The 14,524-nt window shown below is 41.3% G+C and overlaps 1 protein-coding gene across 3 annotated transcripts in view; it reads left to right on the plus strand.

The window, feature by feature from the left end:
• INPP4B (inositol polyphosphate-4-phosphatase type II B) overlaps positions 1–14,524 on the plus strand; it is a 478,846-nt gene that overhangs the window by 159,571 nt on the left and 304,751 nt on the right. The window lies entirely within an intron of this gene.

Consider the following 14,524-nt stretch of genomic DNA (forward strand, 5'->3'; position numbering starts at 1 on the left):
GCTATAATTGAAAGAGGTTAGTGGCAAAATGGTACACTTTTATATGTTTTTCAGTTTGTTTACTGTGGGCATACGTCTTTCATTGTTTTCCCTATGTAATCACTTTCCTCTGTTTCTGTGGATTGTACATTACAATTTAAGGGGAAAAATAAAGAATAAGAAAATGTGATTATAAAAACACACATTGCCAGAAGCAGGAGTAGTTCCTTAAGCTACTTTTAACTCCATTTTAAAAATTGTCTTATTTCAAGCCGATGGTGCCCTTTTAAGGCACCTTACAACAGTTTTCAAAGCACATTTTTAACATTGTAGTGAATATGGATAGCTGCATTTTCTGCTCTGTTTAATTATGTAAAATGTGCTATTTTATCCTTTTGCAGTCCTTTATCAGTGTGCCTTTTATGGAGATTAGAACTTCAGTGAGAATGATATTTTTTTTTAAGAAATCTTATGTGTTAGTATTTGTACTGTTAAATTGAGTCTCAAACACAGGAACATAATGTTGTCATGATCCATTTTGAGGAAACTCAATATGATAATAAGGAAATAGACAGTACAACCTTGGGATTGTAGCAAGCAGAGGCCAGAGGTGCTTGACAGCTACTTATCTTACATCCAATAGCCAGATGTTGTAATGTGACACAGTTGGCATAGTTAAAAACTGATGGCAGGATATTCACTCATTATGAATGACTTCTTAGGTAATACAGTGATCTCATGATATTACTTATAAAAACAGATGTCTGAAAAAATGTTACAAACACTACAGAGTGCTTTATTAAAATATAAAGATGTTGTATATCTACAGAGCTGCTAGCTCTGTGTCTGTTACAAAGCTCAGTTACTGGTGGGTGTATGAGATCATAATACTCATGCAGGTTATAATGTCCTCCAGATAATATTACAAGATTTTAATAACGTGGAGCCTGCAGTAATGCCTTAGGTATCTATATTCAGTCTTGTGATTGGGATAAGTATGTGAGCAAGAAGCATTGTAAAGGAAAATAATAGATTTAAAAATGTGATAAATATATACCTCTGAGATATTTTTGGCATTTGCCTGCTAATATAAAGAAATGAAGGTGGTGACACCTGGTTTATTCAAAAAGATTTGTTTATTATGCATTGGTGACACATGGAATCACTAAGTCACTCATCTGAAAAACTACTGACAGCTGGAGCCACTTACCATTTTATATCCTCATAAAATTCTAGATAGTTTATTTTTGGTTTGGTGTATTAGATTGCTGTTGATGACTGGCAGAAAGAGAAGAATCTTGGACCAAAACCTGAAGTCTTACTTAGTCCAAACCTTCAACTGACTTATTTAAGGATTATTTCTCACTAGCTGGAGTTACCCAGCGTTGCTTGGGAAAGTTGATATAACTGATGTAAGGAGCCTGAGCAGAGGGAGGGGGAAGGGAACTGCGTACCTGCCGCCGGTGCCCAAGCCTGCACTCCGCTTCCTTATCCCTCTGCTGGCCTTAGTGAGTGACTCTCCCTGCTGCTTCCCCCGGAAAGCCGCTTTTCCCCGCAGTGCCAAGCTTTGCGCATCCCCGGGGAGATGCGTCGGTTTCTCATCTCTTCCCTCCCACAGTACCTTAAAACCTTCTCCTGGATGAAAGGTTATCCCATGCAAAGTTTGGTTGTGGTAGCTCTTATAGTGTCCAAGTTATTAGCGCACAAACATTCTCCTTTATATATTATAGATAGATAAAAGGCTGTATTGCTTGGGGACACAGAGATTACACATTTTGGATTTACGTGGCAATGATTTGAAAAAATAAAGTTTGTCACATGTAATCTTTCTGTGTGATTACCTCCAAAATGTTGAATGTGTAATGAAGCTATAGGAGCCAACTTTTGCTGAATGGGTGAGATGAATAGATTATTTTTTAGCTCAGAGTCCAGATATGGTCCCTGGATTGCCTAGATCCAGCCCCCGGGGCTCAGAGCTCCTCCCCCCCTCAATATTAGGGAGCCCACACTGGTACTCTGGCCCCTACTGCCTCCTGACGGACTGATTTTTCTGTGGGTCAGTATCCCCTCACCCAAAGAAAGTTCCCCATCTCTACTTTAGCTGAATCACGGTGCTTTGCAATGGAGAATACTTACCTGAAAAAAATTCACTGTGCATCCATTGGACTTTTACATTCCACCTCCCCCCTTTTTCTTTTCGTGCAGACTGCTGTTCTTTGTTTTGCTGTCTACTTGAATGATCACTTGTTTTTATTACGGAACCACTTTCTGGCCTAAAAGTCACTTGTGATGGAATTCAAAATTTAGTGGATTATACACAGGTTTTCAAACCTGAGGTGGGGAGAGAGGCGGTAGATCAGGTGCAAAGAGCCTCCTTACTTCTCCATATGGAAAATGGCCACAACTTTCATGAGGCTTCCACAAGTCATGGAAGTAACTACCCTAAAGGGAGTGAGTAGGTGTTATAATTGAGGCTGTGGCCCTTTTACTCACCGTATCAGGCTGCAATGGCTAGCTGTAGAGGAAAGTGTAGAAGAATGTAGTGGCATGTGCCCTTCCCTTGGTCACCAAAGAAGTTTTATAAGCAATGACTTAGGACTACCGGAACTCAGACTGTGCCTACTAGAGGGTCATACATTTGGTTACTTCTATAGCTTGGGGCTCCTACCATTCTCCACTTCCCCCCACAAGCATCTTGTGTGCCACTGTCCTCTCTTTGAGGACACTGCAAGCTCATCATCCCTGACTTCATGCAAGAAACAAAATACAGGATTTCAGCTACACCAGACTAACACGGCTACATTTCTATCACTGACTTCATGCAAGGCTTTCCTTGTCATAAATGCTTCATGGTTTGTTCAGAGCTGGAGTGAATAATATTTTTTTTAAAAGGGCATGTGTCTAATCAGAATAAATTTGCTGTCAGTAAATGTTGCCTTCCACACATGTAAAACTACATGATAGTGTCCCATTAATGTTCATAGGGTATGTCTACACTAGCCTCCTAGTTCAACTAGGGAGGCTAATGTAGGCATTCGAACTTGCAAATGAAGCCCGGGATTTAAATATCCCGTCCGGTCGCCATTTTTAAGTGCCACTAATCTGGAATAACTGCCTGTGGCTACATGCAGCAGATAAATAGTAATTCGAACTAAGTCCTTAGTTCAAATTACCCATTACTCCTCCTGGAATGAGGTGTAACAGATAATTCAAACTAAGGACTTAGTTTGAATTACCGTTTAACTGTTGCATGTAGCCGTGGGCAGTTATTCCGGACTAGTGGCATTTAAAAATGGCGACCGGATGGGAACATGCAAATAAAGCCTGGGATATTTAAATCACAGGCTTCATTTGCAAGTTCCAATGCTTACATTAGCCTACTTAGTTTGAACTAGGGGGCTAGTGTAGACATACCCATAGTGTGCATGTGATAACTCTCCGTGTTCTGTGGTAGCCAACTACCAATGAAACCATTAAACCATAATCTGTTCCAAATGTCTTGTTGAACCTATAATACATTTTCCTAAAGGAAAATAAAACATTGCCATCCCCAGCCCAATGGCAGGCTAGATTAAACCCTGTTGTAAAATGTGCATCTGCCTGCATCAGAGAAGCATGCTGCACTGTGGGGAGAGTTTGTCCCCAGGGATTAGCCAATGCTGTTTCCACCACTCTGGTCCCTGGGACTTTTGCCCTCACTGAAAGGTTGAGGCTCTGTGCTGGACTAGCTGTGCTGGGAGAGTTTTGGTTTCATCTGTTAAACCAGAGATAGGGAACCTTTTTTGTCTTGGGGGCCACTGACCCACAGAAAAATCAGTTGGAGGCAGCACACAAGTGAGAAGGAAACAAAACCCCTTACTGATGTGGTACCTGTGTGAGAAGGAGAAAGACATTCCCCTCCCACACCAGAGCCTAGGGGGACCCAACCTGCTAGATTTTGTGTTCTCCAGCCCTGCCTGAGGTTCCCCACTCCCGTTTTAAACAGAGAGAAAAGATGCACACGTTTATTTGCTCAACTTCTGTTTTAACATGAAGCTCGAAAGCTTGTCTTTCTCAGTAAAAGAAGTTCAATAACAGACATTATCTCATCTACCTTGTTTCTCTAATATCCTGGGACCAGCATAGCTACATAATCTGTTAATCATGTGCACTTATGCAAACCTCAGTCATTCAAAAGTCCCATTTCTCTTCCCTACCCTCCCCAAAATAAAGAGATTTGCTTAAAATGCTTTTTTTAAAACAATATTGGGAGGAAAAGGCTTTATTAGTTCTGATTCTGGATGCAGTGAAGGCTAGACATGTAGGTTTAAGAAAAGCAAAGCAGAGATTCTTGTGAATACAGGCAGTCCCCGGGTTACGTACGAGATAGGGACTGTAGGTTTGTTCTTAAGTTGAATCTGTATGTCGGAACTGGCGTCCAGATTCAGCCGCTGCTGAAACTGATCAGTTTCAACAGCGGCTGAATCTGGACGCCAGTTCTGACTTGCATACAGATTCAACTTAAGAACCCCAGGCATCCCCAAGTCAGCTGCTGCTGAAACTGATCAGCGGCTGATTCCAGGAAGCCCGGGGCAGGGGATTCCTGTAGTCAGCCACTGGTCAGTTTCAGCAGCAGCTGACTTGGGGAAGCCTGGGGCAGAGCAGCTGGGGTGCTGCTGGGTTGGTCCAGTAGCGCCGCCACTCCTCGGCGCTACTGGACCAACCCAGCAGCACCCAAGCTGCTCTGCCCCAGGTGTCCTGATTCAGCCGCTGCTGAAACTGACCAGCAGTGGCTGAATCAGGACGCCTGGGGCAGAGCAGCTGGGGTGCTGCTGGGTTGGTCCAGTAGCGCCGCCGCTCCTCGGCGCTACTGGACCAACCCAGCAGCACCCAAGCTGCTCTGCCCCAGGCGTCCTGATTCAGCCGCTGCTGAAACTGACCAGCAGTGGCTGAATCAGGACGCCTGGGGCAGAGCAGCTGGGGTGCTGCCAGGTTGGTCCCGTAGCGCCCAGAGCGGCGCTACGGGACCTACCGGCAGCGCCCCAGCTGCTGTACCACAGGCGTCCGGAGCAAAGCCACGGAGCACGGGGGCAGCGGGACAGCCCAGACGTGCTGTGGCTGTCCTGCTGCCCTCAGGCTCCGCGGCTTTGCTCTGCTTTGCTCCCCGTCTCCCTGGTCTGCAGACCAGGGGGACGGGGAACAAAGCGGCGGAACACATGGACAGCGGACAGCCCAGACGCATCTGGGCTGTCCGCTGCCCGCGTGTTCCACCACTTTGCTCCCCGTCCCCCTGGTCTGCAGACCAGGGAGACGGGGAGCAAAGAAGAGCAAAGCCAAGGAGCACGCGGGCAGCGGACAGCCCAGACGCATCTGGGCTGTCCGCTGCCCGCGTGCTCTGCTGCTTTGCTTCCTCTCCCTGGTCTGCTGGAGACCAGGGAGATGGGCCCCGTTCGTAACTGCGGATCCGACTTAAGTCAGATCCGCGTAACTCGGGGACTGCCTGTAATGTGACTCCAGCATCTGAGACTTTGGGGCGGGGGGGGAAGGACAAGTATTATACAACTTGCAATAAAATACCAAAAGTTGGCAATACTGTAGATACAGTGTACAGCATTCCTCTCAGCCTTCTCCCTAGACTCCAAACACATTGCGTCAGTTCTAAAGGCACAGTACCTCATAGCAATATTGTTTGAATAATGACTGTCTTTCACTTACCCAGTGTGGCTCATAAAGCTGTAATTTAAGTCTTAACAGTTTATTTAAAAATATAACTTTAATATTTGATTCTTGGTTTTAAAATTGGTCTCTGCCGGAAACTCTGGTGTTCCTAGGCACTCTGCCAGGAATAAATAAGACCCTTTTTTAAAAAATGACAGTAAAAAAGTGGATGAATAGACTCAAGATACAAGGGTTTAATTTAGAATGAACCTTTCTAAACATGGACTCTCTGGTCTGGTAACATCCATGGCACTTTTGGACCATGGATGTTCCTAGATCACAGAGGTGCAATGGCCAGGAGTCTGGCACCAGCAGGGCTGGCAGCCCAGCCAGGCTGGCATTAACCTCCCCTGGTCCAGCAAACTCTAGCATTCAGGACTACTCAGGTCATGAGGGTGCCAGCGAAGTCCAATCTGTACTATGTTAATGAAAGCATATTTTATGGTAGAATACCACAGACTCTCACCAAAATATAACTAATAAAAAGTGAGTTTTATTAGTGTTGAACTGTATATAGTTGCCTTTAGATAGGTAAGGTAATTTGAGATGGGGTTTCCAAACTGCATTTAAAATGTGTAACGAATGTAATTATCCCTTTAATTATGCTTATGTATAATACAATCAGAAAATATTAGATGAATTAATAGACTTCATGTTTGTAGATTTTTTTATTACTGTTGCTTTTGTAAATGGAAAGAAAATTACTAATACAAAATATTGTTAAAAGAAATAGTAAAGAAAAGTGTACTTCTCTGTTTTTTGCATGATTTCTGCAGTGACATTGTCATTCAACAATATCTTTTAAAATGGATGTAGATGACCAGTATTATGTTGTCAGCATCATTTTCGTAGCTGGTGGTATTGTGTGATGGATTAATCACAGTGGTTAGGACTTGTCCACATAAAATGACTGAAGACCTCTTAGTAAGCTGACAGTCTGTACAGGAGGTGGATGCAAACTAGCAGTTCACTGCTTTTCTAGATTAATTAAACATCCTCATCAGATCCTCTGGTAGGGTACTCTCCCTTACTATTTAGTTTGGTCAGAAAGGTGTAAAATGTTCAGGATACCAACTCAAAGTGTGGATGAGTAAGCACGAGAGTATAGGATATTACAGAAGGACCAGTGGCTGTGTCTAGACTGGCCAGTTTTTCCGGAAAATCAGCCATTTTTTCGGAAAAACTTGCCAGCTGTCTACACTGGCCACTTGAATTTCCGCAAAAGCACTGACTTCCTACTGTAAGAAATCAGTGCTTCTTGCAGAAATACTATGCTGCTCCCGTTCAGGCAAAAGTCCTTTTGCGCAAAACTTTTGCGCTAAAGGGACATTGTAGACAGCTCAGATTTGTTTTCCACAAAAAAGCCCCAATCGCGAAAATGTCGATTGGGGCTTTTTTGCGGAAAAGCGCATCTAGATTGGCACGGACGCTTTTCCGCAAAAAGTGCTTTTGCGGAAAAGCGCCCATGCCAATCTAGACGCTCTTTTCCGAAAATGCTTTTAATGGAAAACTTTTCCGTTAAAAGCATTTCCGGAAAATCATGCTAGTCTATACGTAGCCAGTGTGTTAGAATTAAATGTGTCTACGATGTGCACAGAACATTAGGTAGAGATTAATTATACAATTTACATGCTTTCTTATTGTACAAACAAATGCAGGATGTTTTTAAAAATAGAACAATCTGTTCTGCTCTTTGTTATTTTAGACATATTATTTTGAGTGGATGTGGGTTAGTCCAGGTTTTACAGTATTTTTTTAAAGCAAATTTTTTGTTTGTGAATGTCAGCTTGACAGCCCCATGGACTGAACTTTTCTTGTTACAGACACAGTATGATGAGCAACAGCAAATCTATCACTACAGGGTGCCCTATCCCCACACTGGAAAGATCACTTCTGGAAGAGCACTTTGGAAAGGAGTGTGATATCTGGGTCAGATGTGTAAGGGTGCCTAGAGATGTAGATGGACACTTGTTGGGGTTTTTAAGAGCACCTAAGTGATTTAGATGCCTAATTCTATTTGACTTCCATGATAATTCCCTAACCTGCTACACACTTACGTAAGTCTGATTAAGTGCCAGAATAGCGTCGTTATTCAGATGTACAAATCATTTAATCCCATCTCCAAAACAGCACTTTAAAACAATTACCTGATCTGCAAGCCTGGCTTTTCAGCTACCACCAGAAGCTACCCTTCTTAGAAAGGATTGCTTCCTTGCAACATGATGAAGTAGCATAAAAACAACCGGTTGTATGGGATCTGTGTTGATACGATGAACAATTGATCAGTTTTCCAGAGTAGTAACAGCATCACAATGAATGCCAGCACCTTCTGTAGGCTGAATTCTGATCTTACTTAAACTGACATAAATCAGATGAAACTCTAGTGAAATCTGTGGAGTTAACCTCATGTGAAATCTCAATCAAGTAATAAAGAAATAAAAACATAAATAAAAACTCTCAGCACACAAGCTGGTTATGTATTTAAACCAAGATAATATTTGTGAGCCTCTTCAAGCACTCATAAAGGAAGTTTGTCAGATGTGCATAATGTGTTTCTTGATTACAATTTTATCATTTCATTTGTAAATGCATTTATCATTTTGTATGTGCTAGATATAGAATATCTCCTCTAAATTACAAATCATACCGTAACTGTAGTCCTGAAGTTCTGTCCTTGCCTCCAGTTCTGCAACAGTGAGTGGGATGTCTATGCAGAAGTAGTCATCTTAGCATAGTAACTAAGGTCACTGGAGTAATGACAGAAAAAGTATGTGTCTACCCATATTGCTTTCCCCTCTCTCTCTAATCTTTCCCTGCCTCCCTTTTTCCTCCTCCTCTCCATATATTTATATACAAACAGTAACTGAACATTCTGTGATTGTCCACTATACTTAATCTTGAAGCTTGGAAGGCTAAGTATACACCTTTGGGGTTGCAATGTTTCATGGTGGCTTTTTGGGTGATAAAAAATGATGCAAATCAAATTCATATCTATGCCATCATCATAGCAGATTTTTTTTAAACAAGTATAACTGAAAAAAGGAAAAAAGAATCCATCTGTACTTTCTCAAGTTAGGAACCAAACTAGTACTGAAAAAGAACAGGCTTAAACTAATGTAAATTGTGGATTCTCTGTAACTCGGAAATCTTTCAATCATGAGTTGATGACCCCTGTAATTGAGCCAGAGGTTATGGTGATGTAGGAGTGGTTCTGTAGCCCTCAATGTGCAAGAGGTCATAGAGATCCTTTCTGTCTTCAAAATCTATGAATCCAAAGCTGATTTTTGGGGCACGGACTCAAAGGCACCAGTTTGAGGAGGGCACAGGGGGACAGCAGCTGTGTGTACTGGGATGATGCTTGCTTTTCTTCCCGTTCCCCTGACTATCAGGGATAATTCACAACATTTGTGTACTTGCCCCTTGTTTCCTGATAGGGGAATGAGAAGAAAAGCAAGCAGCATCTCGGTATGCACTGATGCTGCCTCCCTTGCCCTCCCGAAATGGCGCCCTTGCAGGGACTGTTATTTATGTACTGTGAATGTGTACAGTGTATATTGCAATGGTGACCTCATGTGATTGAGGCCTCCAAGTGCTTCTGCAACATAAAAGTTCAGTAAAGTGTCTTAATAATGGAATTCAAACCAAGATGTCGGTGTTAAATAAAACTTCTGAAAAGCAGAAAGCATAATCAAAGCTGCTTGGTTTATGTGGTTTATAAACCCAAAGCTGTTTTGTTATATGTTTTTTTCCTTACCTGCTACAAAATTCTTTTTGGTGAAGAAGCCCTTTCCCTCCCTTTAACGTTAGTGTTGGTTTCAGTTGCCATTTTGTGCTTGAATATCACCTCAAGATAGCTGTCTACCTCCATCACTAATCAAATCATTAGTGCTAAAAAGCTTAGTGCAGTCTTGAAGAGCCTAATTTTTCCCCCCAGTACCTTGCAATTTGTGTACCTATAAAGCAATCAAATCAGAAATATTCATTTACTCTCATTAGTGATATCATTTTACACCTCCTTTGCACAAGTGTCAATGTTTCGCAAGCTGCGGTGTAGTTGAGAACCAAAGGCCAAGGTTTGCAGTCTACATTCTTTATATTTTGGTTGTGACTGCTGCTGGGCATGAAATTTCTCATAGCTATCTCCCTATACAAGTGCTGCCTCTAGTTTTGACTTTTTATTTAATATTTTGTTTTCCTTTAACTTTCTGTCCACGGACTTATTACTATATTATATATTATTGTATTTTTTACTTCAGGATTTTTAACTTGTACAATTATTGTTGCCAAGAGCGACTCTAGTTTTTGAGAGTGTTTACTTTTTCATGCAATAGTCCTGTGTAATTGTGTGTTTCTCTCTTTTGGGTTCAATTGGATTTTTCTTTTTTTCCCCTTCCTCTCTAGCCTCATCCCATAGGTTACAGCTGCAAAATGCTAACGTTGTCTCTTCATATTTCAAGGATAAAAAGAATCTAAAGCATTGCAGTGTGTACACAAACCTTCAGTCATTACAACAGACGGTCAAATTACATGCTTCCTCACACAGAAATCTGGTCTCAGTTTTTACCACTAGTGATTACTCTTATTCACAAATATGTCTTCCTTAAGTTGTCTCAAACTTCCACTGTTTTGTGAAACTCCTCTTACAGTTTTGGGTCTTCCCAAGTGTCAGCATCTCTTGAGAATGCATCTGCTTCTACATTCCTGGAATGAACAGTTCCTGGAAAAGTTGACTGTTCACAGTCTATATCAGAATCCAAATAGTAAGAGCAGACATATACATTACTCCTTTTTAAAGATATGTCTACACTGTGCCAAAAAAAAAAATCCCTGATATCATAGTCGAGCCTTAAAGCAGCGTTCCACTGACTCAAGATTACTGGGCTCATACTATGGGAATTAAAACAGCAGTATACATGTTCCACCTAGGCTCTGAAACCTCACAAGAGGGGTGGGACTCAGAGCCTAGACTCCAGCACAACCAGTATTGCATATTGTTATTTTCAGTGTAATAATGAAAGACCAAGTCAGCTGACCCAGGCACTGAGTATTATTGCCACTGTGTGGTGTGTGTTTTGTGGGACTTTTTTTTGCAGGGTAGACATGCCCTGGGAGTTTCTCTAATTACATTTTTATGTATTCTATTGCTTTCCTCAAAAATGTATAGGTGTACATTTTTCTACACTGGCTCTCATTGTTTCCTGTTGAGCTCAGTACGAATTAGATTAAGCCATAAATCCTTGTTCATGGGTTTTTGATTTACAGGAGGCATCCAAGAACTCTGAATTTGATTAATATTTGGTTTATCATTGACTTCCAGCTTATTAATTAAACAATATTAAATAAACATGCCTAACACAGTTTCTGAAGCACTGACTGTATCATTCCCCTCACTTAGTATATTGCTATTAATCTTATTTTTTACAGTTCATTAGTTGGTTTTCAATCCATGTGATAGTGCTTCTGTTGAGGCCAAACTGAATAGTTTTCCAAGCAACATGCTATATTAAATGCTTTCTGTAGATAGATATACAGTACTGCACCAAATGCATTCTCCTAATCTGTTAATTTAGAATTTCAACCCCAAAAAGACAGACTAGGTTAATATGGCACATTTTTTAATAAAGATCTCAATCAAGTTAACTTTATTCAAATATTATATCACCTATGGTAAATCTAGTGGGTTTCATTCTTTTTCTCGTGTATTCATGAAAGGTGTATCAAATTGACTATCCCATTTGCTACATTTAAAAAAGAGTCCAAGATGTCAAAATAGTTGTCTTCCACTAAAAGTACCTCTTTTAAGACGTAATGAAAGTTTCTATCTTGTTCCTCTTCACATTAAGAATTTACCAGACCCTGGCAGGAGCTGTTTGGTTTTGAATGTGAGGCTATATAGCAATGGTGGGCAACCTGCAGCCCGTGGACCTAACCCAGCCTTCACTATCTGGTCCTCCATATGGTTTACCTACCTGATGTGTCCCTCAGGCCAAAAAGTTTGCCTAACACTGGCTTAACCTGTTCCTGCCCACACTATAGCTAGGGAGACTGGAGGCAACTGCATTATGTTACTAGCCATCAGCAGCCTGGAGGAGTTAGCTGCCTTTTGACACAGTGGTGGCAGGAAATAAACAAGCTAGTCCAGCCATGGTTAGGTGTTGCCAAGTGTCCGGTTTTGAACCAGACAGTCCAGTATTTGAGCTTTCTGTTCGGGAAACAAATTGAGAAAATATAAATGTCCTGTATTTTCTAAATAAGATGTAATGTAGGTTGTGATGTACGTTCAAGTGCATCTGGTATTGTTGTTGAAACCATCTGGCAACCCTAGCCCATGGTGTTGTGGGAGCAGGGAAGAAGACGACATGAGCTGTACAAAGGCATAGGCCTGGTCATCCCTTCTCCCCACCTTCTCACTGCTATTGGAAGCAGCTCCTGTCTTTTCCCTCCTGTGAAAGGCTGTGCTATCCATATTCCACTGTGACAAAAGGCTTCTGCTGTCCACATTCCATTGTGAACCCTGGCAGAAATCTGGGGGCAGAGGATTTGTGACCCTACATGCCAATCTCAGGAAGACACAGTACCAGAAACCAGGAGATGCAGGCCCATCCTGGGAGTCCAGGCTGGTGTCAGAGTCAGGAAGATTGTTCAGTTACCTCTCCTCAAGTGAGCAATATGTAGGGGTGTGTGTATGTGTCCCCTCTTCCTATGTAAACCCTAAAGTCTTAAAGATAAGATGGTAAATACAAATCCAACTATGCAGTATTTCTTTTTAGCGAGGGCTCAGTCAACTTGTTAATTTGAACTTTTGTCTTGCGTAGTCTGATTGGTTGCCACTGAACTCGCTTGAATAAGACTATTTTCTAGGTGTCACTTGTTCAGCATAGGGAAATATGGGCACCCTAATTTTGACAGTCTTGCAGCCCACTACTTGCTAGGCTAGGTCATCCATTGCTGCTTTATGTAGTGTAGATTTTGGCTTTATTCTGTGAAACTTTCTTTCACAATGAATCCTCATTCAGGTATGTAGTTCCAAGAAAGGCAGCAGCACAGTTATGTGAGAAAAGGCTCATCTTTTGAAGAGAAGCAGGATCAGGCCAAATATTTAAGGATAAATATGCAACTTTCTGCAAAAATAAGTGATAGTTTGATTATCAGCCTGACCAGCCAAAGCACATAAATATAAATGCAGAAAATGAAGCAGCACAGAAAACTCATGTGTTTTGAAACAACTGCTATGGATGTAAAAAAGCATTTTATAAGGTTATCTCTTAAAATAGCATATATGTGGAATTAAAAGTGACTGGTTCAGTCACACAGATCCTCGTGTGATTGTCACTTGGGGTATGTCTACACTACAAAGTTAATTCGAACTAACAGCTTTTAGTTCGAATTAACTTTCATAGGTGCTACACATACAAACCTCTAGTTCAAACTTAATTCGAACTAGCGGAGCGCTTAATTCTACAGCACAAGCTCATGTTGTCCACTCTCTTCCTTACACAAAGAGAGAGCTCCATAGCAATTATGTACACTGGGTAATACATAATTTGATTAAGTATTTTTATTAAGTATAATATATGATTTAAGTGGTTATAAGTAATAGTACACAGAACAAAGTAAGTTACAAATTAAAATGAAACAAAATATACCTACTAAACATAATACACTAAGGCTGTGTCTACACTGGGCCACTTATTCTGGAAAATCAGCCGCTTTTCCGGAATAAGCTGCGAGCTGTCTACACTGGCCCCTTGAATTTCCGGAAAAGCACTGACGATCTACTGTAAAAAATCAGCTGCTTTTCCAGAAAAACTATGCTGCTCCCGCTCGGGCAAAAGTCCTTTTTCCGGAAAACTGTTCCGGAAAAGGGCCAGTGTAGACAGCACAGTAGTCTTTTCCGCAAAAAAAGCCCCGATTGCGAAAATGGCGATCGGGGCTTTTTTCCGAAAAAGCGCGTCTACATTGGCCACAGACACTTTTCCGGAAAAAGGGCTTTTCCGGAAAAGCATCCTGCCAATGTAGACGCTCTTTTCCTGGAAATACTTATAACGGAAAACTGTTCCGTTTTAAGCATTTCCGGAAAATCATGCCAGTGTAGACGTAGCCTAAGAAACTGGTTATATGGTTATATGGACTATCCCACCCTCAGTTAATCATCTTTCACAGACAGGACAGCCTCCCAACCTGTGTTTGATCCTTCCCCCTGTTCAGTGTTAGATGTTTCCAGCAGTGATCTTGGTTGGTAAGTAGGGTGTCTCTATATCTGACAGTAGCATCTATTGTTTGGCTTCCCACTTTTATAGATATTTTGCCAAAGATGGAAGTTCTTTTTGCTTCAGTTTAAAATTTTTTTCCACTTTCAGTGGAAAAGTTCAATGTCCCTGATGGGTTCCAGCATATAGATGACAACTTTTCCAACGATACCTTATACAAAGTAGTTGCATAAAGCTTTTCCAGTTCTACTGGAATATAATTATAATCATATTTCCATGGATAGCTCTGTGAAAATAATTTTGGGGGGAGACAGCAGAAGATGAGACTTGTCCCAGTCCTTGGAAGCTCCTTGAATAAAGAAATAACCAGAATGTATGGAGAGATTAACTTGGGAGCTTCTGAAGCTCTGTGTAATAGAGGAGTGGCTCTGTGAAACATCCAGGATCATAGTAAGAAGGAAATGGGTAAGAAAAGCAGTACAACTAAGTGATTATATATTTTCAGATGTTGGGAATAAAGAGTAGATAAGAACATCAATAAAAGAGGAGATAAAGTATGAGGGAGAAGGTAGCCTTACTTTTCTGAATAGGAATCTCCATTATTAAACTTGTATCCTTGCAAGAAGAGAGCTGGTAAA

This window comes from Pelodiscus sinensis, chromosome 5 (assembly GCF_049634645.1).
Source record: "Pelodiscus sinensis isolate JC-2024 chromosome 5, ASM4963464v1, whole genome shotgun sequence".
NCBI lineage: Eukaryota > Metazoa > Chordata > Testudines > Trionychidae > Pelodiscus > Pelodiscus sinensis.